Genomic DNA, 18,573 nt, shown 5'->3' on the forward strand with positions numbered 1-18,573 from the left:
ACTCTTCATTTGTAATTTGCTTTAAGGAGAGCAGGATGAGTTTTTTGATTAGAAATGGATTTCTGCTGATCAGAGTCGACTGTTGCTTCACGCCCATTCAGTCCTGAGCTTTTCAGAGCTATTTCTCACCATACTCAGTTGATAGGGTTTTGCAAAAAGAATCCCTAGGGGAAAAAAATCCCTAACTGTTGCAGCCCTTTGTTCTTACAACAAGAATTTTATGGGTTCCTTTAATTTTTCCATTTTATAGAAAGTTGTCTTTAAATTTGAAAGAATGTTTATATCTCTTACCTGGACCTTTTCACTCTTACTAAGCCTGCCTATCCATGTCAAAAGGAAACAAATAGTATTATATATATCATAGGTAAAATGTGTGGTAAGAACCCTGTGGTCTAATTAAAAATAGCAAATCAAAACATTTTAGCCTTCTGTAACACTAATGGTGTGGGAATACAACACAAAAGAACAAGTACTGGGGTGATTGGAGGTAGAAAACACCAAGAAACTAAGAGAATTCAAAAGGCTGGGCATCTGAGGGAAAATTCCTACCTATTGAAAGTTTACTGCTATGAACTTATATCAGAGATGTTACATGTCTCCTTTATTTGGGAAACCACAAAGAGGTATACTGTCACAGTAAGTTAAACATTGCTATAGTCATAAATTATTACATGCAGTTAGGAAACCTGTAAATGCTTTCATGCAGTATTGTGCTAAAAAAAAATAGGAAACAAGCAGTTCTGGTAGCTATACCTGTAAAGATGTATGAACCATGGCTACTTTACCAAAATTACAGTGGCAACTTTACTGTAGATTGCAAATGAGAAGACTGAAAAATGAGAGGAAGCTGTAGAACCCAAGGTCTCTGACATGATTCAGCAACATGAGAAATTACGTGGCTTACACTGATACCTTTCCCAGGCACCCTCCCTACCCCTCTGATGGATATTGCTGGCCCTAAGGCAGGGTAATATGATGCACTATTAATTAATTTCCAAATTGCTGTAAATTTTCCATATTCAAGTAAGATGATTCCTCTTTCAATGTACCTTAACATAATGAGCTGAAAGCCTGGTGTTCCAGGAAAACCATCATGAATGGATTGGATGTGCTTTGTGCAGGCAAGGGAAATGAACTGGAATTACACTGATCTGGAATTACACTGATCTAAATTTTATGAGTATCATCTGTGTTGACCATTAAAAATGGAAGTTACAAAGTTAATTCCAGTAATTCTTTCTCTGTGTACACAGCAGTCAGCTCCCTCAGTATTCACGGGTGCATCCCCTTAGGCCCTATGTATGTCCTGTTTGCTTAAGTGTTTGCCATCCTGGTCATTATTCACAAAAGATAAGACATCCTTTTTCCAGACTTCTCCCTCTCTGCAGACAGGGATTAGTTGCAGTTATTTCTGTTGTCCCTCTATTTGGGAACAACGACCTGCTCTAATTTGCACCCCTCCCACATTTATGTGAGAAGATAAATGTATCCTCTTGAAACAAGAATTCCAAGTATAACTCTAGAGCCCATGTTGCATTCTGAATAAACTTTTTTGCAATTACTTCAGTCTTGAGACCATGGTAAGAGACCATGACATCATGGTATAACTTATACTTAAGTATTTACAAATGGTTGAGAGAATACAATGCAGAAAAAGAAATGTAACAAGAATGCAAACACATAAATCTGGTGTGGAAGACACATTATTCACATCACGTCATATTCTTATGATGCACGAGAACTGCATAATAATTTAATGAGTGCATTTCTAGAATTGTATATAGTATGTCTCAGCTGCCTCTACAGATTACAGATAGGGACACTGTATTAGTGTGGGGATGAGAAAAATGAGTTAAGGCATTCATTTTACAAAGCACTAAAATAGAACCATAATATCACATCAATGTCAGCTACTGTAAAACATGTATAGTAAAAATGTGATCAATTTAGGCTTACTCATGACTTTGCTGGCAAGCTTTCAAGCTGATTTGAGTAAGAGCATCATATTACAAAAATGGGGCTGAGCTTTATTTGAGACATTTCATCCAACCTTCTCCTTTTAAGAAGATATTTGTTGGTGCCTACCATTCTGCAATATGACCACCCTTCAAAATCTTTCTGTGAGAAAGATTTCAAAATACTGTGTGAGAAGCTGCAGCTTCTTTCAGTGGGATAGAGTGGAAGCAGTTCTAGCACAGCAATTCATTCCCATCTTCCATGCTCTCACCAGGTTCTCAGAGATCATTTAATGAATTAATATTTAGCATTCTATAAATTCTTTCAAATAAGTAACCAAAAGATTGCCATTACATTCACAAAGTGTTAAAAAGTGAAATTTTGGGAGCAAACATGGGGCATCTTGAATAATTGTAAAGAGAGAGAACAAGCTTTGTGAGGTAGAAATTTGCAGAAAATAAGGCTTCAATCATTCCACTGTCTGTGATGAAGAACCTCATCCTTTGAGTCTAGCCCCTGTCATTTTCTGTCAGCCTTGAAAATACAGATGTAAGAGACACATCTGTCTGTTGATGCAGCACCATGACCACAACAAGGTGATCAAAAAGTACAGCACCACAGAATGGGTGCCCTTGTGTCACCCATGCACCTCTGCCACATCAGGTTCAGCCTTCACCACCTGGGGCTGAGCTTGGTTTCCTTGCTGATCTGACTGGGAACCAATCTTACAAAGTCATGGCTGAGAAATGAACACCTGAAGCACGGCTTGAGCCAATGCAAGAGCAGTGATGGGAACATGCACTGATAGCTGGGACAACAACATTCTGCAAAGACTGCCTTTAGTCCACCATGAAACTGCAGGACAAATGTACACCAAAACCCCCACCAGTTCTAAGCACTAAAGAGCTGCATTGCTCTCATTTAGGGACTATGGGTAGAGAGTTTGATTCCTGAGCCATGGAGTTTTCCATCAACAGCTATTTCTCATCCTCTGGAAGAAGTCTCTGAATTACAATACCACAGGTCCTGCCTTTCACTGAGCCAAGCACAAGAGTAAGTCTGTCTGCCTGTTTGAAACAAATACAAATTGCTGCACTACCAGGCATGACAATACTATACGTGAAAAGAAAACCACCTACACAAATTAACTGTGTGCCAGTCTTTTCCTGACACCTGTTTAAGGATAATACTACAGTGAGAGGACACTCTAACAGCAACATGAAATGCAATTAAATGAGAAATCAAGATCTGAGGTTTGTTGTAGGTATCATTCCTTTTTTCTGGACGATGGTCCAATCCAGGGAGACTGTTTATCATCAGCATGAGAGAACATGTCTTGAAAGGGACAACACCCATTTTTTACTGTGGTACAGTGGGTCTGCTGTAAATCACACAGACTAACAAACCAGCCAGCAGCAGTAGCTCATGGGTACTGGGCATTTTTAGATGGGCAGAGTAAATCTATTGTCAGGGATAAACCACACTTCATCATCCTTCCCCTTCACAGAAGGAATCAGGAAGAGCAATAACAGAATATTCAATTTACAGAAACACCGTTGAAACAGATGTTGAAGGACTGTTAAGATGTTTGCAGAGTATTTTGTAGACAATCTATAGAATCCCATAAGAAACAATACATTATAGCTTGAAAACCTACGCAAACACTTAGTTTACACAGATTAAGTGTGAATTACTAAGTGAATTCTTCTCAACTTTAATGCTTCTCAGCTGTGTTTTTCTGGTGACAGAAGCATAAATACTATGCTACATCCTACAGTGTTATGCCAGTGCTACTGGTAGTGTGCCCTTATTTTTGCATATCTTTGCAGTAAAGTGTGATGTGACCTTGAGACAGAGAGATTTTTCCTCTAAGTCTGTAACCCCTGTCAGTCCCAGGAAAACTGGGCTCCCTCCTTGCAGAGATCTACTCCACTTGTCTGACTGGAGGTGGGCTGTCTAGCTGTCCTATCATTTCTAGGGTGGTTCTGCACTGATGATGTCCAGAATACTGTGAGAGACTCCCTGCACCTCAGACAGACATTTCACAGCAAAAAAAATCTACTTATTTATGTTCTTTGTTACCCCTGCAACCAGTTTTATCCAGATATGCACTTCCTTATCTGGCAGCTGTAGAACTGTTCATAGCCATGGGGTCTCCAGTGCCAGGACAGGGCCCTATCTCTTATCATCCCTCGCCTGCATTCCTCTGTGCTGTGTCTCATTTTTCCATTTCTCAAGGCTGATGTTATCACTCCAGGGTTGTATTTCTCTACACTACATCACTGTGTTAGAGCTATAAATACCTCATTCAACATATAGGATAACTGTCTGCTAAAATATCTATACAGAACCACAGTTGTACAACACAAAGACACACAAAAGCAAAAGAAATTACTCACAGACACCTGGTCAATTAGAAAAACTGCTCTCACAGCTAGACCAAGTGAAACCAAGCTACAAACTTGACAAAAAAAAGCTCAGACAGAGCAAGCCTAACAAACCACAGTTGCTCTGCCTTGCAGATTCCATACAAAGATCATGGTCTGCTATCTGAGAACAGCAATCCTGTGCTGCAAGGATAAGGCTCTCATTCCTAGATCTGTACATTCTGAATCCTGGGGTTTTTTTATCCCCCTTCCTCTGGGGAAAAAAAAAATCTTCCTTCTCTAGACAGAACAGATCAAGTCACCACATTTAACTTCTCTGTAAGTAACTCACTTGCTCCATGCCTGCTGAGATCTTACCCAGCAACTCCCACCATTTAGAGAACAATTGCAATGGGATCACCACTTGTCTACTACCACACAGAGGCTTCTAGGGCAAGCCAGTGTGTCTCCAGAGGGAATCCCTTCCTGAGAGGCAGATGAAAGAGGAGAATCAGATTTGCATTAGTGTTAATCAGGACAGTTTCACTGAGATTAATGACAATGAACTTATGGGAGATGTGAGAACTATTAAAAATCCTTTTGTTCATGTACAGCAGGAATTTTTACTTGCAATTCTACCTTCTAAAAATTCACTATTTGAATTCTTTGAGTCATGCTTCAATTTACAGTCAGACACAAAGGGCAGGTTTCTGGTCTCCTAGTCAGTGCTCAGGAAGTAAATAAGCTCCTGCAGCACCACAGGGGGGGTTCATTCTCATTGCCTTCACATCCAGCGAGCACAAACACAGCACCTCTGAACATCTGAAATCCTTATGGGAATCCCCAGTGTCTTGCACAGATTTAAGGAAGTAAAGAGGAGATGGAGGGGGCATTTTGAATAATACTACACAACTAAGTTCTTTGACATTAGGGATTGGAAACTACAGGTTTTCTGGTTTGATTCAGGCATTCAAAAAGTCATTAAAAATGTTCTGTTAAAATGGCAACGTGTATGCAAACTTGTGACTGTTTCTGACTTCAGATGACTCAACCCTTTCCCTCTCATAGTGCCCTGGTTACCACTGTTTTGCCAAAACAGAAATTATCCACTCAGATTAATAATTGTGTCATGTCTAGGCATGTTAATTAATAACTCTGAGCTGCTATTACCTGCTCACTAGCCATCATAGCCCAAACTGCAGTGTTGGGTGTCTTGGTTTGCTTATCTCTGGAGCACTGAGTGAGGATGCAGGAAGGACCATAGATCATGCCCATGAATATTAGAAGTCAAAGTTTAAGTATCCCACTAAACAACTTGATCTCTCTTTAGAATAACAGTATAGAGACCTCAAAACTGTACATCCTTGATGTTGAGACCAGATTGTTTTAAGCTGCAGCCTCACTCTTAAACTGCAGCTTCACAAAGAGACTGTGAGACAAGGCACAGCTTTGTAGTCATTGCAGCAAAATACAACTTAGCAATGCAAGCACTTCCATATTTTTGTTTCTGAATGCTGCTTTGGCAACCATGACATTGCACAGCCCTACATTTCAAGAGACATTTCTGCTCAGCAGCATTTTGGGGATGCTTTGTTTGGAATTTCAGGAGCTTTTCAGAGCCTTTCCTTTGTTGGTGATCACTGGCAGCAGATGGCTAGAGCATTGTGTCTTATTTTTAAGATGCTCACCCAAATTATTCTGTTGTCTCCATTCTGGTATGTCTCAGTGATGTAAGTTTAGACTAAAGGTCAAGCAAAGTCAGTTGAAGGACTTCTGATGTCAGTAGATGCTGAGTTATTATAATTGTAAACTGGAACACTTCTGTGTCTTATCTTTCTGTCCCATTCTCATACCACACAAATAACATGAAGCAAGCTTTTATTTCACTAACAAGAACTACTGTGGCAGATTCTGTCTACAGCCATTGCTTCATGATCTCCCACATAATTCTCACTGATTTTCCTCCTTGCATCACTCCTTTAATTTCTGTACAGCCAGTCAAGTACTGGCTGTAATAATAATACACACATTAATACTCCACATTATTTGTCTGCTATTTCAAAACAATCCATCTCAGGCTTTTTCCTTTTGGGTGGTTTCCATGAGGGCAGTTGCTCCATCACTAACTGTGGTAGGTTTCTCCAACCAGGCAGTCACCCAAGAGTCTGTAATTAAATTTGACTCATGTTTTAAAGTGTGGATAAGATTCAGGACATATTGACTTATCTCTCCCAGGATCTACCTTCAGGATGTTTTTAAACTACCATCCACCAAAGCTATAAGGAAACCATTTTTGTTAGTTTACTTGTGAATATGATTTAAACAAATATTTTTGGTGTAAGGCCTTTCACAATCTCTCTCCTTGGCAATTGTTTCCTGCACTATTTAAACAGATCCAAAACTGAAGTCTGACTGTACAGAGAAGTTTAACTCTTTATTGCTAGAGTGTAGCTGACCAATGGAGGTTACTGAGCCTACGTTGCCAAGAGTGGCTGCCCCCAGCCAGCACTGGCTTCAGCACATCCCCATGCTGCCTCCAGTGGCCCAGGATCCTCCCTGTGCATTGCAGCATGCCCTGTGCACCAGGAGCTGGCTGCACAAAATGCAAAGCTTTCCATATACAGCTCAAAGACAGGGTAGAAAAGCTTCTATACAGCATTTGTGGTTGTAACAGCCATCAGTCAACCACTGCATCAACACATCTCTGGCCAGAGCACCTCATGTCGCTCAGACAAGAGAAAGGACTGGGAAATGGGTTTATCTGTGATGGAGGATGGGATTTACTGGCCTCATAATTCAATCAAAAACAAATAGGAATGGAAAATTAATAATTATCAATAATAAATTGCATAATTAATTACAATAATGTCTCATAGCCAAATTCATAGTCACAATATATTTTCAAATTATACTACTTTTGACAAATTTGTTCTCCTGTCCCAACTTTGCCATGCATATGAATAGGACCATTTTAGGAAAGGGAAAAAACCTACAAGAGAGTCACTAGAATTTCAAATTGATTTCTTCTGTTTTAATAATCATTATCGACCCTCCTTGGGGGAGTAATTTCCTGGTGCTGGCAGAGGAGGCCTTCTGCAGAGCAGCCAGGCTCTTCAATACCATTTATTAACATAGTTAAAAGTCAAATTTTACGACCATCATTTCAGAAACATCCATACTTACAAATCATTCACTATTTCTGAGGAGAAGTTCATGCTTCAAAATGAAATGAGCACATTAACTCAAAAGGATCTGTCACTGCTTCATTTGTTTCAGGCAAAATGCACATTTTTTTAAAACAGATTTCTTTGCAGAAGCAACTGGTAACTGACAATTCAGTTAGACTCAGTATTTTTCTCTGAAGTTACTTTACAAACACTTTGTCTGATTTTAATCTTTTCAAACCACACTTAATAGTCTACTTTATGAAGCAGTAAGGCATGAGCTTATGGGTCTGCTGGGCCATAAAATAAAATAGTAGTGTCATGAAGATAAAATGCAATGCAAATCTCCACAGCTCACTCTCACGTGCCTTTAATGTCAGCACTCACATAATTCTTATTCTAGTACTTTACACTTCTAGTCCCTGAAATTTTCCCCCAGAGTGCTGTACTGGATAGTTCTGTTTCTTGCTTTCAGCATCTCAAATCAAAAATGTTCTGAAAGAGAGACATCAGACCTGCTGGCCAAGGGAAGAGTTGTTTAAGAAATCCGTGGTGAAGCTCATAATGCCCAAAAGAAGCATGAGGGTGAGAAGAAGGGGTAAGAAGCACCGAGGAAGATCACCAAGCTGGAATGTGGACAAGACTCATGTACACAAACCTGCCATCTCCCATGGGGCACTGCCAGGCCTCTCTCCTCCCGCCCCACTCCTTATTCCACTGCCTGACATTTTACGTCTTATATGGGAAACAGAGGCTAAAATAGACTTCACAGGGAGGGGACCATCCAGGGACAATGAAAAGTGCATCCCATTTACACAAAATAGCATGGAAATACACCTTGCAGAAAGAATGTGAAGATGCTAAATATGCAGTTAAAATTTGTTTCTCCGTGGAAAAGCTTTAAACAATACCAGATAATTCTCTCCAAACAAAAGAACTGTAAGCATTTACTCTGAGATAATTAGCACAGTGGACTTTGGGGTTTGTAAATATGAATATTTACATTAAAAATTATTTGTGGATTTCATTTGTATTTCAAAATGGATAGAAAGTTCTCCTTTACACACCTAGCTTTTCCTTTACCGTGCTGAACAACATTAAAAGTTGTTAAAATCTTTCTGAGTGATCAAGTGAGACTCTGACCTCTACAGCCAAGAGGCCCTTGAGTAAGCTTAAAATACATTTTTTCCTGTGTAAGTGACTGGAGTGTGCAAAGGACTGATAGCATAGCATATTAGGCAGACAAAAATGATGGACAAGAAAAGTTTATATGAATGGATCGCCAGCATTCTACTTCAAGACATGAGTGCTGGCAAGAGTAACAACTTTAACTCTCATTACCCTGCTCTGCAGTTGCTCTTGGAGATTATTTTACTGTAGACAAAACAAGTAAACTCTGTTTCCATGAGATAATGTACCTAAAACCCTAACAAATAGTCTATAGTCCCCCAGTTTCAGTGTGACACTGGTTAAAAGGACATACCAGTTTTGTTTTTACTGCATTGAGATCAGGATTAAATTCAATCTTTTCTCCATACATACATTTAGAGAAAGCATCAAACTAAGACCACATTTCTTAACTATGGCCTGTAAGTGCACGAACTATAAATGCTTATAAATGCATAGCGTTGTGTTATCAAAGCAAGTACAATCGATTAACTGCAAATCTGTCGTTACACTAAAAACTTCTGTGTGCTACAAACCATTGAGGAGTGAGGCGGGAGTGCCCTCTTGTGTTTACAGAGGAACGGTCGTAATGGTCATCCCATTCAAAATCACTGAGTGGGGGAAATTCACCCACTCCTGCGTCCAGCATCTCCAGACCGGCTGCAGGTCAGGTGTACATGTCTGATCAGCATTGCAAAACCAATTGTTTACTTGTTCAAACAAGGTTTCAGCCTTCTGTTTTGTCATGCAGTATCGTGCAGCACATTTCTCCTCCACCAGCTCTTCTGCTGCAACCTTTAGCAATCCCTAGCTTTGCACAGGCCATGACCCTATCCCATGCAGTGTGTGGAGAAACATGGGCAAGAGCCACTGCCTCGCTCCCTACCTGATGTTCCCTCCCAGTGCCTGCAAGGCAAGTCCTGCCTTTGTTGCAGAAATGTAGGTACAAAGCAAGATCAAGTTACTGCAGATCCTAGCGAGGTCTGTAGTAACGCAAAGTAGGGCGACAGCAGAAGAGGGACACATGGAGCTGGACCCATGTGATTCCCAAAAGGAGAGGACATGGATAACCTCTTAGTCTGCTTCTGCCTACAGCCAGTCTGGTAGGCTGGGTGAGGTTTTCAAACGCTATGACACTCCTAGTAGAATAGGTATTAATTATGCTAAAGCTATCTTAGTTTATCCCTTACTCGCATGTAATAGACGAACCCTACAATCAGGCTTTGTCACAAACTCCCACTGCAGTCCATAGAAACTGCTTAAACATGCCAATAAACTGCAGAATCTTCAAGAGAAATGAAAGACAGCAATTAACAGGGCAACTGGCACTACCCAGGGTCATATGGTAATTCTGGCAACTGTGACAGCTCCTGTGGGAATAGTCAGCTGCATTACAGCAAATATTAATGGTTTTCACTGTGCATGCAGCTACCAGGGCATGCAGCTTTTTCAGCCCCATCTGGCATCCTAAGTTCCCCTACATACCACCAGGCTGCCCGTGGGCAGTGGGCTGCTTGCCTCATCTGAGAACAGGCAGTGGCCAGACCTTTTTGTATCTTGCACAACACCATCACAAGCTTCCACCTAGGAGTTCCTCTGGAGGAGGCTGAGTCAGCTGCTACTCCCAGGAGGTATGCACTCAGATCTGATCACTGGTGCCTCTGAAAATTCCCCTAGCACTGCTTTTTTGAGAAGGAATAGAGAACATTCCTGGCTCCCAAGAGGGCCTAGCTTAGGGATCGCAAAGGATGCTGATGGGAGTACACCCTGAGAGTCTGACAGCAACTGGAGATTAAGGAGCACCAGAGGATTCATGTCAACTCAAGCTTCAGACCACAATTTCTCTGATCTGCAAAGGCCCTAAGGTGTTTAGAAACAGTGTGTGCTCATTACCTCTGGCAGAGCAATTGCTTCATGTCACATGAAGTGCATGAAGAAATCTCGTCTGCCTATGAGCTGCATGTTCCCGGTGCTGACAAGGAGTGGCAGCCTTGTCCCATCCTTTCCCTACACAGCGTATGTAAAACTGGGGACCAAACACAGGATGGTCTTGTCTTACCCTCTCTCTCTTGTTGAGCACACAGAGGGAGTCCGCAAGTTCTGAAATGCTCAGGTCTTTCCCTCTGTTGCCCTGAGAGCCTGGATGAGCTCTTTTGAGTTTTGGTGAATATCCAAGAGAGCACAACCAGGCAAAGCAGGTTAGATCATAGGAGGGCCTTCAGCAGAAGCCACCCGGTATGAACACTTCCACGACAAAAGGATGCAGTCTCTCCAGTATCAGGAGGCCTGTTACCTGCTCCAGTCAAGAATATCAGGACAAGTGAAGAATATCAGGACAGGGAATGTGTGCTTGTCTACCTGGTAAAAATTTGCAATGCTATGACTTCCCTCCTAAGAAGTTATCAATATTAGTTTACTTTCTCTTAAAGTTAACAAATTACTTATACAGTTCAAAGGGCTTATTTGGGTTTTAATGAATATTATCATGGTTATAGGATTAACTGTGCTGCCTGCCTCTTTCTGTTCTTTACAAATACAGACTTCCACCTTCAAACACTGAACACATTAATCTTATATATCCTAGGGCACAGCCTTCACAATTGTGTTGCTCATTAGTAGGACCAGTGAGAAGTTTTACTGCTCTGAATATAAATTGTTTCCTTAATTTAATTTTATTTAGACAGAGAAAAATTCTTCAGTAGGAGAGTAAATATCAGTGAACAGTAGAACAACAGACTTCTTAAACATCAAATATTGTTTATTTTAATGGTTGAATCCTTGCATTTAGGCATAATTAAATAGGGGGTACACTGCATTTTGTAGCGATCAAGAATGAGGTTTCACATCATATCTACAGCAGCCTGAGTATTAGCTGTCAGGGACATCACCCTGCTCAACAATTCCCCAGCCCAGAGTTTTTGTTCCCATCATTTCCTTTCTGTTAAATCTAGTGGTTAGATGGCCACAGTTTAAGTCAGCTCAGGTGGCTGATTTGCTAGAAAACTAAAGCAGAAGAAAAATTAAAAAATGTTTTTTATTGCACCAGGTAGTTTCTTGTAGCATCCTGCAGTAGTGACAGAGAGGAGGGAAGAACAAGGTGATCCCTTTCCACAGGAGATGCTAAGTTCTACTTAACTGTAAAGTTAAAACACTATAGAAAGTGCTGTTTCATCTCTCCCTAGATGAGAAAACTGAACTGCTGAGAGCAAGACACACTCACAAAACCTGCTAACTTTTAAGAACAAGACAACATGGAAACAAAATTCTACCATAAAAGATTTGAAAATACCTGCAATATTGTGCAAATTTCATAGAAGGAAAGACTTATGCACCATCGTAAGTGAAAACTTGATGCATAATTACATCTGTAGCTAAGGTAGTTACATTTTCCTACATCTGTAGCTAAGGTAGTTACATTTTCCTACATTTTAATTATTTTTTAATTGTATCTGTTTTAACATGAATACAATTAGTAAAATAATATGTATGCCTATTTGATTTTCTTACTTTATCAAATGAAACATTCCAAGCAGTGGAAGAAGTGTCTGAGAAATATCCACTTCAAATAGAGTGCCTCTTTCTTACCCAGAATTCTGTACTTATCATATCCAGATTTAATTCCAAATAATGGAATGTAGTTTTACAACTTCTACTTTGGTATAATAGCTCACATGGTATTTCATTTTAAAAATAACAAAGCAAATATGTGTTGTTTTTCCTGATTCTGTACAGTGTGATTTTAGGATTGTAAGAAATAAGATACAATTTGTAAGAAAGGCTCTGAAATATGGCAATATTAAGAATAGTTCTGGTAAAAATAATCAAATAGATCAGCAGCCTTGTATTCTCTAAGAGTCAGAAGCAGCCTCTTGTTAAGGAACATGAAGATATATTTCCTATTTAAAAATGGATTTCACATTTAATTTGCCAAGGCTGTATAAATATGACAGAAAACCCTTATTTTCCCTATGCCTTGTTAATTAATGAAGTGATTGCAAGTGATAGCAGTAAATGGCTGGGTCATACAGCTGTGAGAAGAACATTAAATAGCAGTTTGCTCTTCTCCCATCTTGTCACTTCAATGCTTTCATCTCACCCGAATCTGTTCATCTCATCACTTAAGGATGAGAAAAGTCAGTAAGATAAGTAGCAATTATACAGCAATTAAACAAAACATATTATCTTCCAGTAATATGCTGTTTATGTGGAACAATATAGAAGAGATGTAAACACAGAGAAAATGCTTCTCCCAACCACTAACAAAGACTCACACTGAAATTTCCCTTAGGTATTTTTGGGCATGCTGCTGGAGTAGCTCAAGATAATGAATGCTTCTCTTGCACAATAAAATAGTTACAATTATGTACTCCTAGAGACAGCACACAGAATTGTCTTTGTAAATAAAGGAAGAACTATCTGATTTAATTTGAAATTATTAATATTAACTAGTTTTCCTGCCTTAATACACCAACTTTGTCACTTCTTTTAGGTAGCCAAGCGAAGAAGGTTTAAGGGATTTCTTGCATAAAGCTTAGTTATGCTTTACTGGTAATTTTAGCCATATTAGATTATGGCACTAAACCAAACTGATTAGATTATGGCACTAAACCAAGTATGTCAGTATAAGCAATCATTGTACTTTTAGGTTAACTTTGCAGCAGAAACACCAAATATCTGCCACAGTTGTGCTCACCTTCAGAAAGGGGAGATACCTAAAAATGAAGATATTGTTAAAAACAAAAGTAACAGAACACTCAGTACACATTAGATCCTCGCAACTGGTATGAAGACAAACAGAAAACACTGTCTTGGAGGCACAAAATCACCATTCAAGGCTTGTAAAAGGGCAATAGGGAGTTTACATTACACATCAGAGTAACACTGTTTAGTCATCAAAACTAACATATATACTTTTCAAATTCATGAATCTGATCCTCATGAGGAAGCCTGTTCAGAGAATATTAGGCCATGTAATTGCATTAATTTTCTGTGTGAAAAATCTGGGGAAATTCCCTGCACCACACCACTTTTGAGGCTTTCATGAGGGAAATTGCTTCCAACTTCTTGAAGATGCTGCAGTTTCAGCACGACCAAATGATGCTTTAGAGGAAGTTAGTGAAACTCAAACTTCTAATTGTGGTGTGTGAGCTCCTTCTTGAAATTGCTCTGGTGCTAAAGAAGGGAAAGTAGCAAACAGAATTATAATGTTTTGAACAGGTTCTACAGAAATCCAGAAAACTAAATCCCACTAAGCTTTACATCTATTCCAGAGAAATAAGCAAAAAGCTCATTATAAAAATTAGAATTAGTGTGTATCTAGATAATTATGATCTGTAGGGCAATGGTCAGAACACACTTTTCATGAAGATTGTGATAAATTGATCTAGGGCATAGGTTCCCTAAAGCCTCCAAGCAAATGAATTTAAGAAAACTAAGCAGATGTGAGATAAAAGGTAAAAGATGGGAAACAGAAAGTAGAAGCAAATGGTTAATTTTCATGGTGGAAGAAAACCACCACAGGAATCTGCATGACCTACACTGGTGAACTTACTGAATTATCTGAAATAGGTGGTATGCAGAGGGGTAAAAAAATCTAGTAATCATTTATTTATTGCTGATGTGAAAGTAGCTGCAAGAGCTTAAAAAGGCTGAGTGAGTACAACAGCAAGAGGTGAAATTCGACCCAGATCAATATAAAGCACCACTTACCAAGGAAAGCAAACACAACAGCAAATGCAAAACGATGGGCTCCAGCCTTTACTGCTCTGATGTGAGATCCCACGGTTATGACAGACAGCTCTGTGGAAATGTCAGCTCCATGCATAGAACCAGCCAAAAAAGGACACCGGAGTTTAGGAAGTGCTAAGTAACAAAAAAAAAAAGAAAGCAGAGAACATCATGGTGGCTCTGCATAAGCCCATGTCATTCCTGCTTCCTGAACTATAGTCTGGGAGTCCCATCTCAAAAAGAAAGCAAAAGAAGTTGAAAGCAGATCAGCGAGAGTACAGTCAAAGGTAGGAACTGATTCCCCTATGAGGAATGATTAAATAAATGAAGAAGAGATTGGGGGATGGGTGCTCAAGGAGGGAATGACTGTGGAGGGAAGGAGTACCCACTGCTTCTTCTAAAACTGTGCAAAGAGCAAACAGAAAACAGATACAAAGTGAATTAAAGGAGATGCATTTTCTTGTAACACAAATTAAGCTCTGGTATTCCTTGACATTGTAATTGGGGATGCTAAAATTTTATAAAGGCTCTGTGAAAGACTGGACAAATTGATGGGTAGGAAATTAATGGAGGATTGTTATATTCTCATGCATACAAAATTAATAACCCTCTAGAAGGTTTTTAAGCTTTACATTCCCAGAGGCTGGGCAAATACTTGGGGAAGGACATGCTTGTTCTATCCCTACTCCCCTCCCTAGGCATTTACTTTGGGCTACATTTGGCAGCAGGGTACTAGTGGGTGGGGGAGGGTTTGGTAGACCTTTGATCTGACCCTGTACAGCTGTTCTAATGTTTTTATGATCTCATTTATTATTAAAAAGAAAAAAATATGCTTGTCTTTCTGTGACACTCAAGTGACTAAAAAAATCAGAGAGAGACCTGAAAAGTTTAAATAAAAAATCTGGTATATGCAAAACACTAAAAACATGCTCACATCCATAAGTTAAATTGTTTCCCAACTCAAGCATTTTATGATGCATAATGTGAAATATGGCAAAGTAAGCTCAGGAATTTGCAATGAGTACTATCTGTTCTGAAAGGAAGAAATTAAAGCTACATACAATAGACTTCCTGCTGGGAAGGTGAGAGGGAAGGGAACCCAGCATCCCAAAGGATGCACTGGTATAAACCCCAAACTAAACCAAGAGACATGAGTCATCAAAGCTACAATGTTATTGGAGAAAATCCAGGAAGCCAGATCTAAAAGAGGAACAGAAAGGAAGTGGGGGGGGGGAGAGAGAGATAGAAATAAAGAGAAAAAAGAAGAAAGAAATAATTTAAGACAATAAAAGAGAACTTTGAGAGAGTTGCCTAGACCTGAAAAGCAATGGAGGTAGTCACACCACGAGACTTCCAGGCTGACATACATTTGTGTGGGACAACACAAGAGTCAATCCAGTACATCCCCATTATCTCACAACCAGCACTTCCTTCTGTCAGTGCTGACACTGTGCATGAATGTGAAGCCTTGTGGTGAGCTAAATTCAGAAGCAACTCATCTATAAACTAACTCTTTATGGCAAGCAGGCTTATGGTTCAGACCAGCCTTAGGATCTCTCTGGAGAGTGGCAATAGAGGACCAGTTCTTGCTCTACAGCTTGCACCCTCATCCAGACAGCTGGGATACAACTTAAAGATGTGGAAGCCTGAAGGAGGGGGAAGAAATGCAAAAGAAGGAACCCTACTTTGAAAAATAATCTATGTTTGTGGTGTACATTTTTACTTTGGTTTGGTTACCTTTATTCAGACTTGTAATTGTTGCCTACCTACAGTAAAGCCGTGCTTCACTTGACCCACAAGCTTGCCCAGTGCTAGCGGCCTTGGGTGATGCTGAGAAATATGAGACACACTTCTTTGGGGATAAAAGGTTTGCAAAGCAGTGCAGTCAGGCTCTGCTAGTAAACCTGTACGCTCCAATCTAACAGAGAGATGAGGAGTTTCCTCTGCCAAGTTCCAAAGCCAGGGTGAAGTAGCCCTGCACAGTGTGAGGCTCCCCACACTGGGTGCTCACCCATGATTCCCCTGCAAAGCTCACACAACAGAGCACCCTGCAGCCCTGGACAGCCCTCACTCCACTCACCATTTATAGGCTTCTTATTATCAAATGCAAACTAAAATTGTACTCATTTATACTTATTGTAACATAGTCTGGGCTTAATTGTGTTTTTTTCCCAGTAAGAAATTCCAGTCTTGGTTAGTCTTTGAGACTAACATGCAGTAAAAGCCCTTGACAGGCACTGGTAGAAATATGGAATTCTTTAGCATTTAGTAAAGGAATGGTAAGGAGCTGCCTTCTTTCTTTAGGGCTAATTGAATAGAGATTAATGGCTGTGATTACTTCGCTTGTCTTTAACCCTGATGTCACTATGGAAGAGTGGCTCAACAGTTTCTGTGCCACGTGGCAAACACCAGTTTTGAGGCCTTTTGCATAGATCAGATGGAAAGACAACAGCATAAATTGGTTGCTTGTCTGTGCCCAAGTTGGGCTGCTGAGCACGCCCTGAAGCATTAGCAGCTCTTCCCCAATGTCTACAGCTTCTCACTCTCACTCCTGCAGAAACAGCTGTGGTGGGAGGCACTCAGAGAAAGAGGCAGCATTGCAGACCTCTCTCCTCATGCCTGTACAGCAGAAAAGGGGCCAACTGCAGCTCACACTCAAGATTTCAGACAGGTAAAATAGGATGTATAAGAAGAAAAGCAGAGAGAAGAGTGTCATCTGGTGCCATGGAGTGCAGAAGAAAACTTGCTTAAAGTTTGTCAGCTGTTTTGTTTGCCTGGTAGTATAAGTCTCAATGATTTTAGGAATAAAATTGACAAGTATTTTCGCACCTTACACTATTCTAGATTTCACTTATCTGTTTCCAACAGTTAAACCCTCCTAAAAAGAGTCCATATGTGGAACACTAGTTTTTGTCATATTGTTAATAACTTGTCAAAACACCAAACTTTTTTTTCAGCTTTTCTTCATCCTTCCTTGTTTTTCCCTTATTTCCTCAATTAAGTTGATCAATATACTAAACCTTCCAATAAACAGGCAGACAAAAAAAACCTATTTATAAACAGCTAGTGAAACCCTCCATAGATGAGAATTTAGGATGTGGTTTCCCATTAGTTTAAACATCATCTAGGCCGTAGTGTTCCTATTATCCCCACTGTAGCCCAGACAACTTTCACTAATACTTTCTTTCAATAACTTTTCCACAGCAGTACAGGAGGCAGATTCAGATGGAGACTAAGTCACTTTACAAGGTGCAGCTATACAATTTCCAGTGGCTAAACTGTGGTGGAATAGGGCGAATCATAAAATGGTTTGGGCTGGAAGGAGTATTAAAGATAATCCAGAAATAATGAAGAAATCCCCCTGCCAAGCCTTCCACTAGACGGGTTGCTTGCAGCCCCATCCAACCCAGCCTTGAACACTTCCAGGGATGGGGCATCCACAGCTTCTCTAGGTAATCTCTTCCAGTTTCCCACCACTTTCACAGTACAGAAGTTCTTTCTAAAGTCCACTATTAGGTTCACTGTGGAACAATATCGTTAGACTATATGTGTAGAGTGAAAAACTGCAGAAAGCTCAATTTTTTTGCCAGCTGTGGGTAGGAGGAGATTTTTCAGCTCTTACAACTTGTAATGTTATACAGGGATATAGTATCACAAGCTACTTCCAAAAAGTAGAAATGGGTGTGTCTGTGGTTAATGTTTCAGAAACATCTAATTAAGGTCCAAAGAAAGTTGAGCCATAGCTTCACAAGGTTAACCAGTTGGGTGCTCCAGGGAACAGGAAAAGAAAATAGATACAAGAAACAAGTATTCACTCTGGGGGCAGCTCGGAAGCTGCCTGGTGGAAAAGGACCTGGGGGTGCTGGCAGCTGAACATGAGCCAGCTGTGTCCAGGTGGGCAGGAAAGCCAATGGCACCTGGCCTGGATCAGCAATGGTGTGGCCAGAAGGGCCAGGCAGGGATTGTCCCCTGTACTCTGCAATGGTGAGGCCGCACCTTGAGCGCTGTGCCCAGTGCTGGGCCCCTCACTACAAGAAGGACAAACATCCAGAGAAGGGCAACAAAGCTGGTCTGGAGCACAAAATCCTGTGGGGAGTGATTGAGAGTTGGGGGTGTTGAGCCAGGAGAAAAGGAGACTCGGAGGTGAGTGACCTTCTCACTCTCTACAACTCCCCGAAAGAAAAGTGTAGCAA

This window comes from Molothrus ater, chromosome 3, assembly GCF_012460135.2.
Source record: "Molothrus ater isolate BHLD 08-10-18 breed brown headed cowbird chromosome 3, BPBGC_Mater_1.1, whole genome shotgun sequence".
Classification (NCBI taxonomy): Eukaryota; Metazoa; Chordata; class Aves; order Passeriformes; family Icteridae; genus Molothrus; species Molothrus ater.